Source organism: Parasteatoda tepidariorum, chromosome 10, assembly GCF_982258835.1.
Source record: "Parasteatoda tepidariorum strain Cologne lab strain chromosome 10, Ptep-v5.0, whole genome shotgun sequence".
Taxonomy (NCBI): domain Eukaryota; kingdom Metazoa; phylum Arthropoda; class Arachnida; order Araneae; family Theridiidae; genus Parasteatoda; species Parasteatoda tepidariorum.
The window spans coordinates 31,930,342-31,951,470 of NC_141764.1; the positions used below are offsets into that span (position 1 = coordinate 31,930,342).

At 29.8% G+C, this 21,129-nt stretch overlaps 1 protein-coding gene and 1 long non-coding RNA gene across 3 annotated transcripts in view; one reads left to right on the plus strand and one right to left on the minus strand.

Moving 5' to 3' along the window:
* Positions 1-21,129, plus strand: part of LOC139426296 (uncharacterized) — a 122,114-nt gene that overhangs the window by 82,384 nt on the left and 18,601 nt on the right. The window lies entirely within an intron of this gene.
* LOC107455074 (activating transcription factor 3) overlaps positions 1-21,129 on the minus strand; it is a 100,223-nt gene that overhangs the window by 78,926 nt on the left and 168 nt on the right. Inside the window, exon 1 of one of the 2 annotated variants that reach the window (XM_016072495.5) lies at positions 7,275-7,378. The exons of the other annotated variant lie outside the window; for it this stretch is intronic. The gene's annotated coding sequence lies outside the window, so the exon portion shown is untranslated. Of the gene's footprint in view, positions 1-7,274; positions 7,379-21,129 lie in introns of those variants that run through there. 2 annotated transcript variants of the gene reach the window in all.

Sequence of the window (21,129 nt, forward strand, 5' to 3'; positions counted from 1 at the left end):
CCGGTACTTTATACCATAATTTTATTCAAAATTTCTTCCAGTGTATGCAATGCCACTTTTTAAATTAATAATCACTCAACTATTTATATAAAATGCGTTTTTCATTAAAAAAATTATTTTTAAAGTTAATGAACCAACATATTTCATCAAATCAAAACTATATTTTATTAAATATATTTTTAGACTTTAATTATATTTAGCAGTAAAAACGAAAACTGTTACTAACATGCATTTTGGAAAAAGCAACAAATCATTACATTAAAGATTGAGTGTTACAATTTTTCAAAGAATAGTGAATCAAGTTTCACAGTATAGAAAGCATTAATAAAGCCAATTTACTTTATTTTACACTGTTTAACATTCTGCTCATTTAGAAATTATACTTAAGACACAGTTAAGAAATTGGACTAAAGAAAAAATAAATTCTCAAATATTTGATGCCAATAAATAAGCGATAAAATGCTCTCATGCTTAAAAATAGGCAATTTATCCCCAATCATTAGTTCCAGTTTTTAATTTCGTAAAATAACTAATGGATTCGGTTTAAATCTATTTATAATAACTAGTACCAAATTCAGAGTAAGATCTATATATTTTTTTAACTATGCTAATTTAAATTAAAGTCACAGAAGTCTAAATATGAAATTTCACGGTCCAAATTAGGACATTAGCCGATTTTAATAAAAACATAATTGTTTTTGACTATGAGTGACACAGAGACAGCTACTATCAATTTCCGATAAGTTATCGATATCATATGCAGAGGTGATCAATTTTTGTTGCTTATAATCAATTAGCTTATGAGTTATTGCGCAGTATGTTATTGAAATCAAAGGGAGCAGCCGGCACTCCTAATTCAGTTATTCGAAAATAGAATTCAAATGAGATTTATAGGTAGTATTGACAGCGAATTATGCCGTTTGCCAGTTAATATTTATAAGACAAAAGAAAATACTTATTTTCAATGTCAAATAATTAGTATGCTCGTAACAAAGCAAAAAAAAAATATTCCCAATTATGCAACCATTTTGTAAATGAGCATTATAACAGATGTTAAATTTTTTATATTAATATTTGAAAACATTTTGAGGTTAAAAATAAGAAATGATAAAATTACGTTTAGACATTGGAAATATTGCGAATGCCAAAATTCGTGCCCAAATGTCAAAACCTGTTTAAAAAAATTTGTTCAAATTAGTATATTTTTAAAATATTCAAAGGTTGTATAATGTGGAACTTATCCGTATGTTTGAAATTTTACGGAGGTATATAAAATTTATATAAATTAAAGATCACTACTAATCTATGCATATTCATCTAAAGTTCTGCTTATATGGAAGAGGATATGATCATGAATAATATATGAGGAATGGTTTTATGAATTTGTATAGACATGAATGGAATTAGGAAATGAACATGAATTGGAATAAGATATAAATATGAAAATGAATAGATTGTGAATACGAATAGAATATAAATACGAATAGCATATGAATATAAATAGAATTATGAACAAGAAAAGAATATGACGATAAACAGAATAGAAATACGAATAGAATATGAATAGGAACAGAATATGAATGCGAACAGAACATGAATACGAATAGATTATAGTCATATTTAATTCAATACTAACAATTTAAATTTCTAGTGAAAACTTTTCATATGTTTATATTTTTATAGATTTGGTTTGAAAGACAAATGAATTTTAAGTTGGAACGACTGGACTCGTAAAGCGTCGGTAACTTATGGTTTATTAAATTTTTACAAGACTTTCGACGAAGAGAACGAACTGATTATGAGCGAAATATTTTAATTTAATAAAATGTATGACTTAAAATATTTCAAACACATTAAGTAATCTCCAGTTTAAAATTTTCCTTGTTCTAGATCATCTAAAAAAATAGAGTTATAGAAATTTCAGTGACTATCATGAACAGAATATGCATCTGTTTAGTATGAAATGATTAATTTATTGTGTAGTTAAATGTATACCTTTTAAGCTTGAATTCGTTAATTTAAAATAATAACAAACAAACTTTCCTAAAAAAATTTTGAAAAAAAAATATCACTCATTGACACATTTTAAAATTATAGCGTTGACAATTTCTCGAACCTCAGGTGCACTTTTAATCCAAGAGTTTTAGGCATGCAATTTAAAAAGTTTTGGAAAACCTATAGTGAAGTGGCCTTTTGAGTTGAGAACTTGAAATAGGGAGTTAAGTTATATTGTCTTCACAGCGACAGCCATTCTTTAAGTCACTTGTTTTTGTAAGGGCGTGGTAATCAATTTATTAGCTGCTCATTGTTATTTCACAGCTATATTTTATTTTTTGAATACAAGATGAACACTTCAGTGTAGGAAGTTAAAAAGCTTTTAGACAGCGAAACATTACTTGAGAAATATATATGTCCATCCCACACAAATAAATTTTTTCCGAACTCACGATATGCCTGCCACGGTCAAGCTCAACTGTGACGAAAAAATGTAATTTAAGAAGAAATATCCCTAAGTAAGTAACAAAGTACTTTATCTACAATAAATCTGCGAAGTTCAGGGTTAATTTAAACTGAGTACCCGAAGAAAAAAAGTCTGGTAAAATTGCCGTGTATGGTAATGATATTTTTGGATAAAAAAAAACAACAACATAATTCTGGGTAATGAAACCAAAATATGCTGTGACTAAACCATTTATTTGGTAAATTTTCTGTTCATATGGTAACCGTTTACTAGAAATTTCTGATTTTAAAATTACAGTTCTTATTACTAAACATTTAGTAAAAAATATGTAACTGAAAAGTAAATTCAACAGAATAAATAGTTTTTATACCATGCTCTAGGGTATCACGTTAAAAATTGCTCAATTTTATCACATTTACCAAATTTTATCACATATTAATAAACTATATTTCATCAATAATTTTACCAAAGCGCTTCTGTAAAAAGAACCGAGTTTTTTGGCACAGAACCAGAAACACTTTCAATTTTGCTATATTCTGATGATTTTGACTGTTGTACCTTTTATTTTTTAAGTATTGTAATATTTTTTACCGAAAACCATTTACAAGCAGTATGGTTTCAAAAGAAATTTCGACGTCTACCCTGGGACTCGACCCTTCGTTCTGTCGATCATGAGATTGAAAGATTAGCCCTCTCGGCTATAATATGTACCCATCTTCATGGAACAAAGTGGCTTCATTAGGGGAGTCTAATTGGTGTTATAAAATTCTGATTGTTAAACCGTATTAGGTGAAAGCAGTTAATAAACGGTTTTTCTCGCAGTTAACAGTTTGGATAGCAACTTATTTATGGCTATTTGAATGTCAAATAAGATAAAACGAAGGGAAATTATGGACATATGAAGAAAAAAAAAGGGGGGAATAATAATTAAAAAAATAACATACAACTGATTAAAAAAAAGAGAAAAGAAAAAAGAGCTCTTTTTTGCGGATGTAATCGTGTGGGCTATTGAAGAGATTATATCTTTTTTTTCCGGTTTTTTTCCTCCTTTTCTTTTTCATCCCAAAAATTTCATCCTTTTTTTTTTAATCAGTTGCATGTTATTTTTTTTATTATTATTTTCTCCCTTTTTCATGTGTCTATAATTTTCCTTCGTTTTATCTTCATTTTGAACTTATCTAATGAGTTCTGTTCACTTGCAGCTTATGCGCAATAAATGAAACTTATTGTTTTTCTTGACTTTTTTCGTGTTTTCTTGTATTTATATATATATATATATATATATATATATATATATATATATATATATATATATATATATATATATATATATATATATATATATATATATATATATATATAAATATATATATTTATTACGCTTTGAAAGCCTAAACATTGTAAGTTCGTAGTGTGGCCGGTGCTTCTTGAAAAAGATACAGGAAAATGCAGGAATCATAATATAATCTTATTAAAGTAAGGGCCAGAGCCCCAGAATGACAACCTTACATGCTGGTGGATAGGTAGAGAATAGCACATTTGACCTTGGAAAGAGGGTTTTTATATCTTTCTGGACAATATATTTAAATGTTAGTAGGTCTCAGTAGCGTGGGACTGATCAATTTCCCAAGCTACTAAAGCCACATCATCACATTTTTTGAGATAATTAGATCAATATTATTACTTTCTTGAGGGAAAGGTTTTTAAACGTTTTTGCGTTAGATAAATGCTCTATTTATGGATTATATTTAATATATGATTGTTTTAACATTATATATATATATATATATATATATATATATATATATATATATATATATATATATATATATATATATATATATATATATATATATATATATATATATATATATATATATATATATATATATATATATATATATATATATATATATATATATATATATATATATATATATATATATATATATATATATATATATATATATATATATATATATATATATATATATATATATATATATATATATATATATATATATATATATATATATATATATATATATATATGTATATATTTATATATAATATTTTATAAGTATTTATTTATCATGTAATTTAATAATGATCGAAATGCTTTTAATTTGTAACATATAATTTTGGGACAACACTTTAAACTGCTATCTTTAAAATATAAAATTTGAATCAAATCAATCGAATAAATTAATTAAGTTTTTGCGAATTTCGAAAATTACTTTTCTTGTAACATGAGATCAAAAGTTTTTCGGTATCCAAACTTCAAGCTTTAATAATAATATTTTACACTTTTACTATTAGGTATGAATTTGTTTTGAAATTTAAAAATATAGTTAAATTGATATTATAATATCAAATTTTAAAAAAAAAATGCTTTCGCATTTTATTATTGTACTATTTTACCTACTGTCTCTTCATCACATGCCTCCTACTTATCATGTTCAAACGCATATATTTATATCATATTTCATTTTTTCTACCCATATAATATTTTCTAAGTATTTAATTTAGGACATGTAGTTTGAATAAATAATTCCAGTATTATTTGTTAAATTTTAAACAAAATTTGTTGACGACTGCCGGTACAACTGATGTGCCCAAATATTGAATGTTAGCATACAAAGCTACGTATCCAAAATGCTTAAGATGGCCATTTTTATTAAAAAATTGACTTCGTTTTAAAGGTATAAAAGTTTGAATAAACTATCTAAATAATTTAAAATAGTTCAATATTTTAATTAGTGTAAATTTTATAATAATTGAACTATCGATTATAAATTTATTGAAAAATCGAACAATCCACTTTTGTATTGATGTGTAATACTAAAAAGAATATTAAAAAAAGTAAGCATTAAGTTAATTTCCTATAGTCAAACACAACTGATAAATCTATATTTAATTTTAATTTTGTGTTCTTGGTTAATTAAAATGTCTTTTTTTACAATTAATTGGTAGCACATAATTTGTTACAATATCATTCAAATGTGGCTAATCTAAGGATTATTTAATGATTAAGCAGACTCTTATTTGATAGAGCTTAAAAGGAAAAACACGAATAAAAACATGGCATCCGACATATTCCGGAATATTTTTTTAATTTCCATTTTTTTAATTTCGTTTCCTTAGTTAATTAAAATTTCTTTTCCCTGTAATTAATTATTAACACATAATTTGTTACAATATCATTCAAATGTGGCTAATGTAAGTATTATTTAGTGATTAAGCAGACTCTTATTTGATAAAGATCAAAAGGAAAAACACGAACAGATGAACTCCGACATATTCCGAAACTTGCCGAAACAACTTCAGCCGGTAGCGGTGGAATCCAGACGATAGGCGGAATATAAACATTAAACAACGCGATGCGAATTCCACTAGTATTTCCGCCTTCTAACAAATGATGATGGAATGAGCTATTTATCTTCAGGTACCAAGGTAAAAAGAGATTAATGTCGAAAAACTCTGCAGTAATTTTTTGCTGTCATAAATAAATTGGAGTATAGTAAATAAATTCTCTCTTACACTTTGATATTGGTTACTGTTGTATTAAGATAATATATCGATGAAAATTTCTATCCTTGAAACAGCACTTTAACATGGATTAAATAACATGAAAAAAGACACTGTGTTTTTTTTTATAAAAACATTATATAGTGATGAATAATTTATCCAGCTTTAAACAATCACATTTATATAAAAATAGTGATGAGGAACCAATAGGTAAAAGTTAGTAAACTTTAACTCATGCTATTTAATAAAAAAATTATTACGTGTTTTGTTCTCATTATTTTTATTTAACTTAAGGCATTTGATAATTAAGTTTATTAATTAATCATATGAATCCATCTGAACGCAAATCATCATACACATAAATTATTCATAAATCATAATAATAAATCATCTGAACAAATAGTTACAGAAATAGTTTTTAACTATTAATCAGGACAAAATCAAACTTGAATTTTTCTTTAAAAATAACAGAAAAAGAACAGCTAAATTTTTTTAACGAAGAAAAAAGTAATCAAATTTTCTTTCGTAAAATTTTAGCAAATCACACAAGTAAGAAGTAAAATGAAAATAATTTACTGTTATTTTTTATTAGTACATATATAGATATTTCTAGTATTATGAACTTCATTATCTCAACGCTATAACTTTAGAACAAATTGTTGATTAACATTAGACAAAAATAATTTAGCACTATAAAATGTAGCTCAGATTAGACAAACCTGTTAATGAAAATAAATTTACTTTGCATGAAATTTTATTACATTTGACTGAATAAGTAGAATGCAGGAGTTTACGAGCAAAAATGTACAAAACAGAGATGTTTTTATAAATATTTTTTCGAAAATATTGCATAAAAAGAGCGGTTGTATCGTCATTTAAGAAAAAGAAAATCAAAGTTTAAAGATTTTAATTACGTTTAATTTAAGAATATTTGTAGAAACGTCACTAGTTAAAATAATTATTTTTTGATGTATAAAATGACATTGAGTGATTTTCTGTCTTATAAACAACATTTGTTTGAGTTAGTCTATTTAATTTTTATAAAATTTAAATATATTGTAAAATATACAAACAGATTTTTAAATGAAAAAAAAAAATGAAGCTCCAACTAATATAATTCTTTTTAAAAATGGTTAAAAAAAACAATATAAAAAGTGAAAATGCTCAAAATACTTATGCATGATTAATAAGCAAGCATCGTTTTAATTCTATTAACAGTTAAAAATGTGTTTAACATGAATTACAATGATAATGAATAATAAGAAAAATCTCTAAATTTACTTACAAGTAATGCCAAAGAATAAAATAGAAAAATAAGCCAAAATTTGATCTGGATAAGACAATTTTCTTTCACTTGATCTTGCGCATCCTTTTCTCAACTTTCATCCCGTTTTACCGCTTCCGGACAATCTTATATCCTGATTCGGAACATCTCTCCGCCCAGACGCGTTATTATTGGCCACCAATTACCGCCTCAGGTCGTGATTGGTGATCACGATTCTGCCGGAAGCAGTGATGCAAGACTTGGAGAAGTAGAAAAGTTTAAACTGGTTGAAAAGTTAACTCAAAATATTATTCACCAAAATGTTGTGTTTTTCTATTTTGCTTTGAGTGTTGAACAGTTTCATTTTCTTCAAACGTGGATTTCGTGACTAGAGGGCGTTGTAATCGATTATAGCGGCTTTATTTGATATTAATGGTGAAATATGCTTTTTAACGAGTTTTTCGCAACAGCTCTATTAAGGAAGTTTCATTATTGTAATTGAGTTTTAGAATTTTCAAGATTGTGTAAAGAAAATAATTAAAATTGCTAATTTCGTTCCATTGCGAATATTTTGACACTTAATGGATTTTTTGGAAGGAAAAAATAATTGCGAATGAGAGCTGTAAATATAAAAAATGCTTATTTTATTTTGTTGAAAGTAACGTTTCATTAAATATGCATATGTTTCTGTTTAAGACAAGTCAAGTTAAGTCTGCTAAGAAATTTTAGGTCTTACCGGTAAAACTTAACTTTTACGTAAGTGGCTTGGTAAATGCCCGAAGTATGCTTTGATATTATTCCATTTCGGCCTTTTACCAAGCTTTTGCAGAAAAAGTTTCCTAGCCACTTCGTTAAATCCTAAGTGTTATGGGTAAATTCTAGAATTTACCGGTAAAATCTAGCTTTCACCAAAGTGGTTTGGTTTAAGTCCGAAGTAGGCTTAAATATATTTTTCCAGCTTTTTACCAAGTTTTAGCGGTAAAACCTAACTGCTACCAAGAAACTTCGGAAAATCTTAGGTTTTACCAGTAAAACGTAGAATTTACCAGCTTTTACGGGACCACATTCATTTTGACAGTTTTACAAACCAGTAAAGTAAGGTGAAAAAAAAAGAAGTTTGAAAAACACTGATTTATTCAAATGTACTACTTTGAGCTTCGAAAACTATTTTTGCTTACGATTGCATTAAAAAATTAAAGGCGAATAAAACAACCTAAATATTTGCACAGTATTATAACTTAAAATGTCTTAAAAATTTGTACAATGTCTGACACAGTTTTAGTGAGTTTTCAAATTTTTTTTAGTAAAGTTTCAAACATTCCAGTGTAATGCAAGGAAATACAATATAAGGCTGATATATGAGAAAAGACTTATAAGAAAAAATAGTTTTGAAAGCTTTGTACAGTTTGAAAAATAGTTCATTTTCAACGTGGAGGGGGGCTAAAGAGTGCATAACTTAAACAAAGTAAACTATGCAAGTACTGTTTCTTCAGTATTTTTTACGCTGAAACGTGGGACACTAAAATTACATCAATAGGACTAGTAATTCAGAAGTTATTTGGAATTACGTCAGTATGAAGTACAAAAAAGAACAAAAGCCCTTGAAGCTAAAGATTCAAAAACAATTAAATTGTTTATTTATAAAGATTTTTTTAGAACTAATGCTTAGAACTGAATTGAAGGAGACTAAAATTTGAAATGTTTTATACATAAAATACATAAAACTGCGAAACTATTAGTTCTTTCTACAAACCTTTGGTTTCATTGGGTTTAACGCAAAAGATAGTTCAGAAATAATGCCTCATTTTTCTAATGCGTCTCAATGTTGGACGCATAATAGTCCCATACTTCACTGGTTCATGTGAACAATAATTGTACTTTTCTATATTTCATACTTACTAAAGAACGTATAATTTTTGAACTACTTGTCCCATCTACCTTTTTTGGAGTCATTTGACATAGTGTAAAAAAGCACATCTATGCTTTACTTGTCTTAACATAATTAAGTCTAAACCCCTCGCATCTTCACTGAATTTGATATTGAGGCTTTAACTCACCTTTTATTTTACTTTTTAAACGGTGTTGAATGACTGAGAAACCGCTATCAAAATTCAAATCCACACCCTCGTAATTTTGAACTGAAACCAGCAGATCAGGAAACTTTTTCATCAAACATTGAGACGAACTAATCTTAATAGAAGAATTTTTGATTGAACTAAACAGCAATTATTTTACATGAAGAAGAAGACCATGAAAACTTCCCATGGTTTTGCCGACTGCAACGCCATGATCCTTTTACCACTGTGGGTATTTTACGAACCAGCCATTGCTAGGACTTGAACCTGGGTTACTTGATTGGGAGGCGAGTGCTCTTTCCCTAATTATTTCAGTATTTAGCTATATTTTGGGACATACTTATGGCGACGAAAGGAAAAACTTAGACAACGTTTCCGGTTTCTGAATTTTAAAGAATTCGTATATTCAAAATTTCTCAAGAACTATTCAACCGATTTTACTCAAATTGTGTATTTTGCCATGAAAAATTATATGCTTTGAAATAATGTAAAAAATTTTATGTCTTACAATTCAAACATTTTTAACTAATAAAATAATAAATATTTACCAAAATTTATTTTTTGCATGGAATTATTTTTGGACAAATGAATTTTATAATTGCGTGCAAAAATTTTCCAATTTGCTTAAAAAATTCTCGAGATATGGTGAAATTCGCAAAAAGAGAAATTAACATTAAGGGCTCCAAACTTTGGATCGCTCTATAGGGACCATATTTCCCAGATTACGGCTGCCCCCTATATTTTGGAGGTCATGAATCCGAATCCGTCTAAAAAAAGCTACGCTTATTCAGAAAAAGTACGGCTTTGTGCCTGATTTCATAACTTAAATTATTAATTATCATATTTGAGGTCACCTCCTCGAACTATTAAGAATTAGTCCTAAAACGTGAAGATCCCATCATTAGATGAAAAGTTATTCTGGGTGGTCTGTTTGTGGCGACCTGTACATAAAAACTGAGTAATGAGTCACAACTAAAGTAGTATAAGTCACATAAATAAATCACAACTCACACCTTCATTTTTCTAAATTCTTACAAAATGATAGAAAAAAATAACTTAAAAATATAAACTTTTGATTTATTTCTGTTGCAATAAAAATTTAAATGAAATATGAATTGAAATTTAATAATAATATAATTAATTTAAAAATTTAAAATACTTTTTCAGTGATAATTGCTTCAATCACAGTATTTTAAAATGTTCTATGCTGTTATCTGATGCATAAGTTAAAAAATGCACACGGAAAATTTTTTGTCGTCCACTATAAGGAAACATCAGAGATGCCAAATTTACCAACGAAGAAAAAAAATACTCGTTTAATATAAACTTTTGAATTAAATCTGCTGCAACAAAAGTTAGAATTAAAAATAAATTAATAATTATAGTTTGATTATTTTGAATAATTTTCGTGTAATAATTGAGTAATAATTTAATCACTATAGTATTAATTATATTGAAAAAAAATACATGTAAATATTTTAAATTGTACAATTATGTTATCTGATATCACCGTTAAAAAATATTTTGAAAAAATATCTTCGTTTATTTAGAAAGAACAAAAAAAAATGTCCCCTCCAAAAACACTTATAAAGATCCTTTAAATAATTTTTATATACTATTCATTAGTTATTATACAAGGCAATAAAATAATCTCATAAATGAATCATCATTATAGTATCATTATAATACTATCATATTATAATCATTCATATATAATTATATTCTTAGGTGTCATAAATAGAGATGGATGAAATTAAATGGTGGGTAATTACTTTCGAAATGAAAAAACTTTTACTGTCTCCTGATAAATGGCCCATGTGAAGCAAATTGTCTCACTCTATTTTATACTTTAGCTAAATAATAAGTTTGAAATTGGCGCTTGAAATTTTGCGTACTTCGGTATTCAATTAAAATTTCAGTTTGTAAATGTAGAAAAACTATATAAAACATACGAAGACAAAATCTCGACGAAAAGAAAAACAAAAGACACACTATAGTTTTCGACATTTTTTAAACATTCATTAATTGCCATTCATAAATACATTTATTTATTAAAATTATTACAAAAAAATAGGACATTGAACGGGGCTGTTAAGACAATTTTCATCAGAAAAATATGTTTTAGGACATTAAATAGCATCAATAAGTATACTAAAGGAAAGATTTCAAAAAATTTTATGTAACAAAATTAGTAATTTGTATTATAAATGTTCAATTTTGACGTATTTATGGGACTTAAAAAGCCTTGAGCACCTACAATTCGCTTATGTATTCTACGCATACGTGAAATAAAACTAGTTATGAAAACCGTGGAAGCATTGTTTTACCACGTTTTAACTACGCTGTTTTATTATTTTTCAAAAGTTGAAGGGTGGTTTTTCAAAATTAGAACACACATAAAGAAAATTAAATCAAATCATAAATCAAAATGAAAAGTCACGAGTGTTAAGCTAGAATTTATAAAAATATTTCATGATAAGAATTGGAAATTTTAAATTAATTGTTCTGTCATTTTATAAATTATTTGAATTGGACAGGAAGAATATTAAAATTTTTGTTGGCAAAAATATTAAGGGGAAAAGAAATTTCAATGGAATATTTAAAATAGTGTTAATAGTTACAGTAGTAGAAAGATTGCAAGACGATCAGGGTAACCATGGCACGGCATATTTAATTCTCTCTCTCCCTCCTCTCTCTCTCTCCCTCCTCTCTCCCTCCTCTCTTTCTCAAGTATAAATGAATTCACGAGAAAAGATAATTCACGAAAAGGATTTATTTTTATAAATTCAAGATTTTCAATACCTTCTTCCAATAAATCCGTGCATTCTAAATTTTCAATAAAGTGTACTAATAAATTCATGTACTCAAAATTTTTCAATAAGTGTACTACTTTTGAAAAATTCAGAAAATTGAAATAGTTACTAGTAATCCAATCGCAACTCACGAGTTTCTTTAAAACCATAAAACACTCCTGAAAATATCTCTGTTCATAATTTTAAAAAAAAACGTCATTTAACTAGTACTCCCCTAATGAGTTTACAAGATAATTATAAAAAAAATTGATTTCTTTTCACTTACAATAATGCATTACTAAAAAATTAAAATTGGTAACAAAAGGAGATTTTAAAAATTTTTTATAAAACTCATTACAATTAACTATATTAAAGCTACACTGTCTAATATATTTATCCTTTGTAACCTAACATGCATATTTTTAGTAAACAATATTCGTGTAAACGTTTTATAATTGTAAATTGAAAGGAGAAGGAAACTATTCAACAAGAAATCAATCCATTTTTTCCTACTGTTATGCAATAAATCGAACAGAATTGTGCAATAAAATAACCAGAATTATGTTTTTTACCTTTCCTACCAGAAATGTTATTACTAAGTACGTTAATTTTACCAGAATTTATTTCTGTGTGTGCAGTAAATGCGGTCGTTTGTTTCTGCATTATTTTATGTAAAAGTTGAAGGATTTATTTTATTTTACATTTTATATCCGTCGTTCAACACCCGACTCAAATTTTGGTTTACGGCTACCAATATTCAACGCCGTAGCCCTGTAGTTTTGAACCCAACCCAGAAGACAAGGGAAAGGTATAGGGAAATATTTTGCCTTCGTGGAGGTCATTTAGATGGAACTAACCCGCAATTTGCGGACATGGCGAGGAAACCCACGTAAACTTCCCAGGGTCAGTCTGACGGCAAGGGGGCTCTAACCCCTGATCCGTCTACCACTGAGGAAATTTTGTAGTAGCACTGTGTTCGGTGCGAGCCATCGCTGGGATTCGAACCTCATTGGGAGGCGAATGCTCTATTCCCTGAGCCACCACAGCTCAAGAATTTATTCTGGAGGATACAGCCGTGAGGGTTCACCAAGGAGGATACAACAGGTTCTGGGTTCGGTCCTCGGACCGGAACATCTGCTCCTGCACCCCAGAGCCGAAGGTTAAGAAAACTGAGATGGGCATAGTAGGCCTTGGCCCTCTATGGGCTGTCACGCCACTGAGTTTCGTAGTACAGCAGTGAGTATTGGGTTCATGCAACACGAGATGAAGATCACTGAAATCAGCTGGTTGGGTATAAACAAGACGGCGTGTTTGAGTTACAGTTATTACGCTTCGTTTATTATCAGGATGAATCAATTTTCGGATCAAACTTAATTGGGTACTTGAAAAGATGTCACGCTTGGATGTCGAATCTGATTGGCTGCTAAATCGAATCATAAACAAATGCACGATACAGCAGCCAATCAGGTTCGATACCTGCACGTGACGCCATTTGAGGTTACCCAATTGTTTGTTTTTTCATCCACTGTCGCCATGTCTGAAAATTAGCAAGTTTCAAATTGGTTTGATTGTTTTCAGATTTTACGATGTAAAGGAAAAACAAATTACGGGGAAAAAAGAAATATTTTTTAATTATTTTTTTTTCTTTTGAGTTAAGAGGGGAAAAAAGTAACCTTACTGAAATTTTAAATTAGCTCTGGAGTTTTTCTTCCCAGACTGTCGCCAATAGCCCATTGTGCAGTTCTAGTGCGGCGTAAATTGACAACAACAACAACCGTCTTGCATTGAGTTTAGCACTTTAAAGTAATGGGAACTCTCTAGAACAAAAAGGTTTTGAAAACAAATTTTTGAAAATTCAGTGGTTTTGAAGATATCTTGGAAAAAATAAATTAGTGATAGGCAGAATGACTCATAATGTTTTTATGTGAAATTAATTAAACCAAATACTTTTCATTAATAGACGAGTATAACTCGCGGCTGAACAAAGTATTTTTTTCAAATTTCTAAATTTGATTTTTAATCAAGTTTTGATTTTGACGGAGAGAATGATTTTACATGGTTCCATGTACGGTAGGAACCTCATAAAATAAGTTGGGATCAAGAGAAAAAACCCGTCGTTCTATTTTGAAGAAATGTACGAAAATCACTGAATTAGATTTTCAGAAATCACGAGAGTTCAGAAATCATATACTTAAAATATTACAATTTGAGAAAAAAAAAATTTTCTTTCGCTGCCGACCAATTAATTGAAATTAAAAAATCGTTTTTTAAATTTTTTTATGAGCCTTATTCTTACTTGCCTGATATTTTTGAAAAATATTCTTGGCAAGCTTTACTATTAGAGCCGTGGTGGTTCAGGGGATAGAACTATCGCTTTCCAATGAGGTGATTTTGGGTTCGAATCCCAGCTATGGCTGGTCGATACAAATTCTGCACCCGGCTCGCACCGACCACTGTGGTGGCGTAAAATATCCTCAGTGGTAGACGAATCATGGGTTAGAGTCCCCTTGCCTTCAGGCTATCCATGATTGGTTTTCCTCTCCATGTGTCCTCGACGATGGCTAATTTCTCCCAATACTCGATTCAGAAGTTTCCTTGTCTTCTGGATCGGATTCAAAATTACAAGGCAATGGAGTTGAACATTGTTTAAGGCCGGTTATAAAATAAAATACAAAATTAAAAGTTTCATAACTACACGAAAGAAAATGAAAGAAAAATATTTCAAGAATTTTTTTTAAAACTTCGAAACTTATTCTATCTCGGGAATTGTGCTAAAAAGAAGTTTCTTTATTAGTTTGATTATTAACGTCGGCCTCGAGCAACACTTATGGCTATTGAAGAACGTCTGGAATTAATCCTTAGCAATGATTGAAGGAACTAGAAGAAAAGGGAGACCAGCTACAAGATGGTTGGACAATGTTGAGAAGGACTTAAAATTGTTGGGAATAAGCAGGTGGAAAAATCTAGCTCAAAGTCCCCTGCCTGGAGGCAGCTAATTGAGAAAGTCTTGGCCTGCACTAGGCTGTAGTGCTGACGAAGAAGAAGAATGATCCAAAAACAATACTAGCGCACAAGATAGGGGTATCCCTCTGTCCTCCACACTGTGAGTTGACTTTTCCGGCTTTAATACAGGTGGAGACATAAAATTATTTAGAATAGATTTCGAACATGATCTTTGAAAGTGCTGCGGCCCCGATTGAATCCTTGTCCAAGTCGTAGTAGAAAAAACGTAAATTATTCGAAGGCCACAGAGTTGAAATTAAACAAATATTCTCGGGTGGATTGATTATCATTAACAGACAAAAAATAAATTCGCGCATTATTCTAACTAGAATAAACATAACATGAATGAATGTCTGATTATATAAACTTTTCTAGCAATAATTCCAAACAAGATGTATTTTCATTCATGCCAAACCTAGCTCATTAACGTAAATTTATAAAAATAGCGCTGTGTAATTCTTACTCACAACGAAAAGCAAAACAAAATCGGGCAATTCTTACATACACTTTCACTACAACAAGGAAAGCCCAGTGCGAATCCGCTACTTTAAAATGACTCATTTCCTAATTTTACAACTACGTCTGACGTCAAACCAATGAGAAACGACCTTGATCTTGTGAATGATTCAAAACCCACGGTCCATCTTCAGAATATATTCACGTAACTAAGATATTGTCACACTCTCGATTGAAGAGGGAGGGGGGAGGGATGCTATCTTGCTCAGACGCGTTGTCAAAACTGCAGCAGACAGTATGGGGGAGAGTTAAATAAAATTCGCCCACGACTTTCAGCTGTTATGTTAGTAGTTTAGTTGGACAGTAGTTAGTTTTTTTTTTTCAGGATATATTTGTTTTTGTTTTCTCGCAGTTGGATTAATATGCTCCTCAGACACATTTTTAAAACGACTGATGGAATCATATACGAAAATACAGGGTGTTTTAAATAGATAAACATGAAGAAAAGAGAGAGCTCGTGTTACGAGCAATGTTCGGAATTGTCGTAAGGGAATTTACTGAGTGTGTATGTTTAATCACATTTATACGCTTAAGGAAACAAGATTCAGATTTCTGATACCATTAAAGTTGGTGTATTTATTCTAGCTTCATGCTTTCAAAAGTTTAAACACTATTTCGTGCCGATATAGAGTATTCAAAAGGAAAAACAATTCGACGAAATCGGTCGAAAAGTTTCTGCGTAATAAAATTTATAAAAAGGTTGTTACTGTGAATGACCGATATTGGTGGTTGTTGTCTTCCACCGATGAATGTTGAGGGGATATTTCCGTATCGTGATCAGTCGCGCCAACTACAATCGCCAAGGTGCCAAATAAATTTTAAACTTGTAAATTTTTAAAAAAAAAAACCTGGAGATGTTTGCCCGGGGGTGGCTACGAGTTATACCTTTCGAGTTAGTCCCTTTCTGTGATGTTTTTTTTTTTTTTTTTTTTTAGTTTCTCGTGGGCCACTGCCTGGAAGTTTCCTAGACTTGGCGATTATTCTGCCACAGATCACGATACGGAAATCTTCCCAATGTTGACAATCACATAGTCGCTTTGGTAAATGTCCGAAATATATATCAGGTCAAGTGCCTTTGCCTGGTATACATTTTTGCCTGCATACCCCACACTGATATTTTTTTAAGGTTCAGTACCACTGCCCGGTATGCCCTACATCAATGTTTTTTTAAGGTCAAGTGCCACTGTCCAGTATGCATTTAAGTGGTACTCCGAGCACTGATATTTCTCCTCATCTATCCTCGTCAGATATTAAAATATCAAATAAATACAATAATATCAACGAATAAATTAATATTAAATTGGATATATCTTATTTTATTTTATAACCGTCGTTGAACAGCCGACCCAATTTCATGGGTTTACGACTACTTACGTTCAACTCCGTAGCCTTGTAATTTTGAACCAATCCAGAAGACAAGGAAACTCCTGGATCAGTACCCCCAGAGGTATTGATTTGTTGTGGGAACATGGAGGACTTTGAGACTCGACAGATTTAACGTGCATCAGTCACCATTTACTACACGGGGAGTCTTCGGCCGGCAAGGATCGAACCCACGACCTCTTGGATATGGGCCCAGCGCCCTACCGACCAGGCTATCCCGGCCCAAATTGGATATATCAAATATTTCTGACATTCACCAAAACGACTATGTGATTGTTGACATTCACTGGTGAAAGAAGACGTTTTCTTGATTTCGGTCATTCGCTGTAACAGTTATACTTACATTTCTCTAAAACTATTTGACTGATTCATTATAACAATCGACGATATTGGTCGAATAATTTTTGCGTAAAGTCAAAAAAAGTCAATTAAAAAATTAAAATCAGGTATAGGTACACGCACAGTATTAAATTACCTTTCCAAAACTACAAATCGAATAATTTTGCTTTAAATTTTTAAGAAAAATCTAAAGCAATAAAGTTTTCTTGGGTTGTGAATATTTATTCATAAAAGGCATATTTCATCAAGGGCGTTTAATATACTTCTCGGAGTTTCGGTTTTTGTGATGTGGAAGTTAGGGGACATGAAAGCCTGCTTATACGATCCAAGTTCATGGACGAAGATTGATTGAAATTGATGGAAACTTTATTTGCTTTGAGCTTGGAAGTAAAGCATGTTCTACTTTCCATCCAAATTTTTCTGCCTTCAACCAATCAGCTTTTAAAGTTTTGTGACGTCAACAAGCATGCATCAGATCATGTCATATAGTTGCCAGTTTTCATATAGTTTAATCCAAATAAATTTATCTGTTATGGTTTATTCATGTTATTATGATTTTACTTGAATTCATTTAGTAATTTTAAATTCATGTAAGTAGGATTTTATAATGTTGAATATGAGCAATGCTCATGCGCAGGTTTTTCATCCGACCAATCAGTACCATTCAAGAACTTGAATAGTGTCCACGAATCATCCAATTTCTTGGAGAGAGAAATTCCTCCAATTTCTCGGATTCAAGACTTTAGATCGTGTAAACAGGCCTTAAGGCGTGAAGAAAATTCTTCATCGTGTCCAATATATACCTTGTTCTTAACCACATTGATTAACACTGTACTGCAGGCCCCTATTAGTAAATTATTAATTTCGGTTGTTGAGCAGTAGCTGATCGTATTTAAGGAAGTGCCAAATCAGCTTAGGGAGTGTGTAATATTCAGCCAGTATCAAAATTTCTCGGCGTATGATAAAATAATTTTTTCTTAAAGAAATTATCGGTAAGAAATCTCTCTAAAAAGTCATTTTATTTTCAATATTTTTTCAGAACACTCAAAACACTCACAGAGGAAGATTCAAGCAATGTTATTGTAATAACTGTTAAAAGTCAGTCTGTGACAGTCAAATCCATTCTGTCATAAATGAAAAACAGGCTGTAAATTGGCAATAAGACCGTTTTTATTATAATTTCGTTTAAGGCTGGCCGTTTTGCGGATTAAACGAAAAAATTCATAAATATAAATACCAGCACATGGAATGAAATCAAACATTCTGCTTATTCGTGTTTTGGAACATTAATTATTCCATTCCATGAGACTGAAACCCATAGTTATTCAGAAACTTTCACTGAGTTTTTAAACTGTCAAAACAATTTAGCTGATCATTAACAAACTGTTTCCAGAAAACAAAACAAAAATTAACCACATTCTTGCAGCAGGTAGCTCTTTTTCCCGCCTTATCCACCGCGGATCCTGTTACGTGGGCGTTGGAACGGCATTTGTTGTGACGTCAATAGTCTATTGACGTCACATTGACGTCTACGACGTGGGGCACACCCTCGACTCGCCTCAAGGTGGTCACCTGCGATCTTGACACCTTAACCTTCAGGCAATTCAGGTGTAGTATAAATAGGAATGCATATTTTTATGGTGATTTTTCTACTATGGTATTTTTACTATTGCGGTTTTACATCTATAAATTGATCATGCACGAATTGTAACAAAATGGTAATTTATAGACAGTGATGAAAAATCAAAGTTTTTAATTCAACGTCGTGGTGTTATTATTCAAACATAATACAACGAAGATCGATCTTTATAACAGGTAAAGTGATTTGCCAAAATAGCAGCAAGGATTCTGTACATCACGTTGAATTATACTGGCTAATATTGTATTTTATTCCTAGTGTTCGAAAATAGTAAAATTCGGTGTATAAGTTGAAATTCATTTATAAGGGATTCAGATGTCAATTGAATATTTTGAGAACTGAATGCCATGCAAAATTTACATACTTGGCATTGATAAAACAGTTAACTGCAAGTAATGATGATGATTTTTTTTTTTTTTTTTGGAAATAAGCATTTCTATGCCTTTTAGAACAACTTAAATTATAGCCACTTCAGATCTCTTTAATTCTATAAATAAAAGGGGTGTTTTAGAAAAAGTATTAAAAAGTAAGAATAACTATTTAAGAGTGACCGATTGACAAGTCAATAGATGGTCAAAGGTGCGTCAATTTTTCTTAACTTTAGAAATATTTTGCGATTTATTGAGGAAAAATCTTATTTTAGTCTTATTTATTATACAATATTAATTTATTTTAATAAAGAAATTTAGAAGATATTACTAAATAAAAGATTAATTGACAAACTTTCAAAATTTTTGGAGTGGAGGAATGTTCCAAGTGCATTTGACAATAAACAGTTTCCGAGAAACAGTAGCAAAAACATCATTTGACAGAAAATTAAAACACAGAAAATTATTATTGTTAACGTTGTTGTTTCAATTTCTTATTGTTCATCTCATCTTTTCAGTTGCTATCATACTGTGTAGTGTAGTTTTGGGAACAACGACAAAGCGGCTAGTTTTTATGGAGATTTTTTTTTTCTTTCTGGTTAAGGAACGCGTCAACTTTAGATATTTTATTGAGCTTTAATATTATTACTTAGTTCATCTATCAAACAAGCATTAAAAGTAATAATTGAAATTGAAGGAAATGAAGTTCAGATGTTAGCAATGTTCGAATGATATTGATGTTATACGGGTATGAAGAAAAAGCGAAATCAACCGGTCATTTTTGAAATGCTCATTTCAAAAATTGCGTTACAAGTAAACAGAATTTAGTAGAATTTTTTAATATTTTATCAGGTTTTGTAGCATTCAAAATCTGATATTGGATTTCAATTAAGTTGTTGTTTTTCGGGAACTTTTTAATCTAGTTTACTACCAAAGAATATTCACATTTGTTCGAGTAATTCCTTAACAAACATGAGAGGTAACTTAATATTCATATTAATATTTAATTAGTATTGTCCCCAGTCATTATTCATCAATAATTTTTAATAGTGTGGTAAATTTCACTTTAAAAAAGTCTGGATCAAATTACGGCGAACAGTACAAGCACTCAAGATGATGGTACTTTTTACAGTGACATCTATTTTTACTGGAACATGTTACGGGACAAAAAAATTTGATAGACTGTAATTTTTACAGTAATAATTACCGTACAATTCTTGAATCTCTCAAGAGTAAATTAATAGTTCTGTAAAAATTACGATATAATATTTTATGGTAAAAATGGATTTTATGAACCCAAATTGGTATTTCGATGCACCCAACAACTGCATGCATACAAAACTGGTATTTAGATACACCCAAAATACCAGTACTTTTGAAACCGTAATTTGATCCGAAATTTTTTACAGTATACTTTCCTCACAAGGTGTGTCAAAAAATTCTCAATCTATACAGTTACAAGAATCTGTACAATCTTCCGAGAATCTATACAATTTTTGTTTCCTTTTTTAAAATATCACTAAGAGAAAACGTCAAAACCTAAAAATATGTCAAAACCTACTCTCTTATGTTCTTCAAGCATTATTTATGCAATAGAAAATTGATAACTCTATCTCTGATTTAATATTTTCATAACAAAACGCTCAGTGTTATTAGTAAAGAATAAAACTTTCGAAAATAAAGACAAAAAAGCAATAAATAAATAAATAAATAAAAAAACAGTTAAGTTAAGAAATAAATAAAAAAATATTAAAAAAGAAT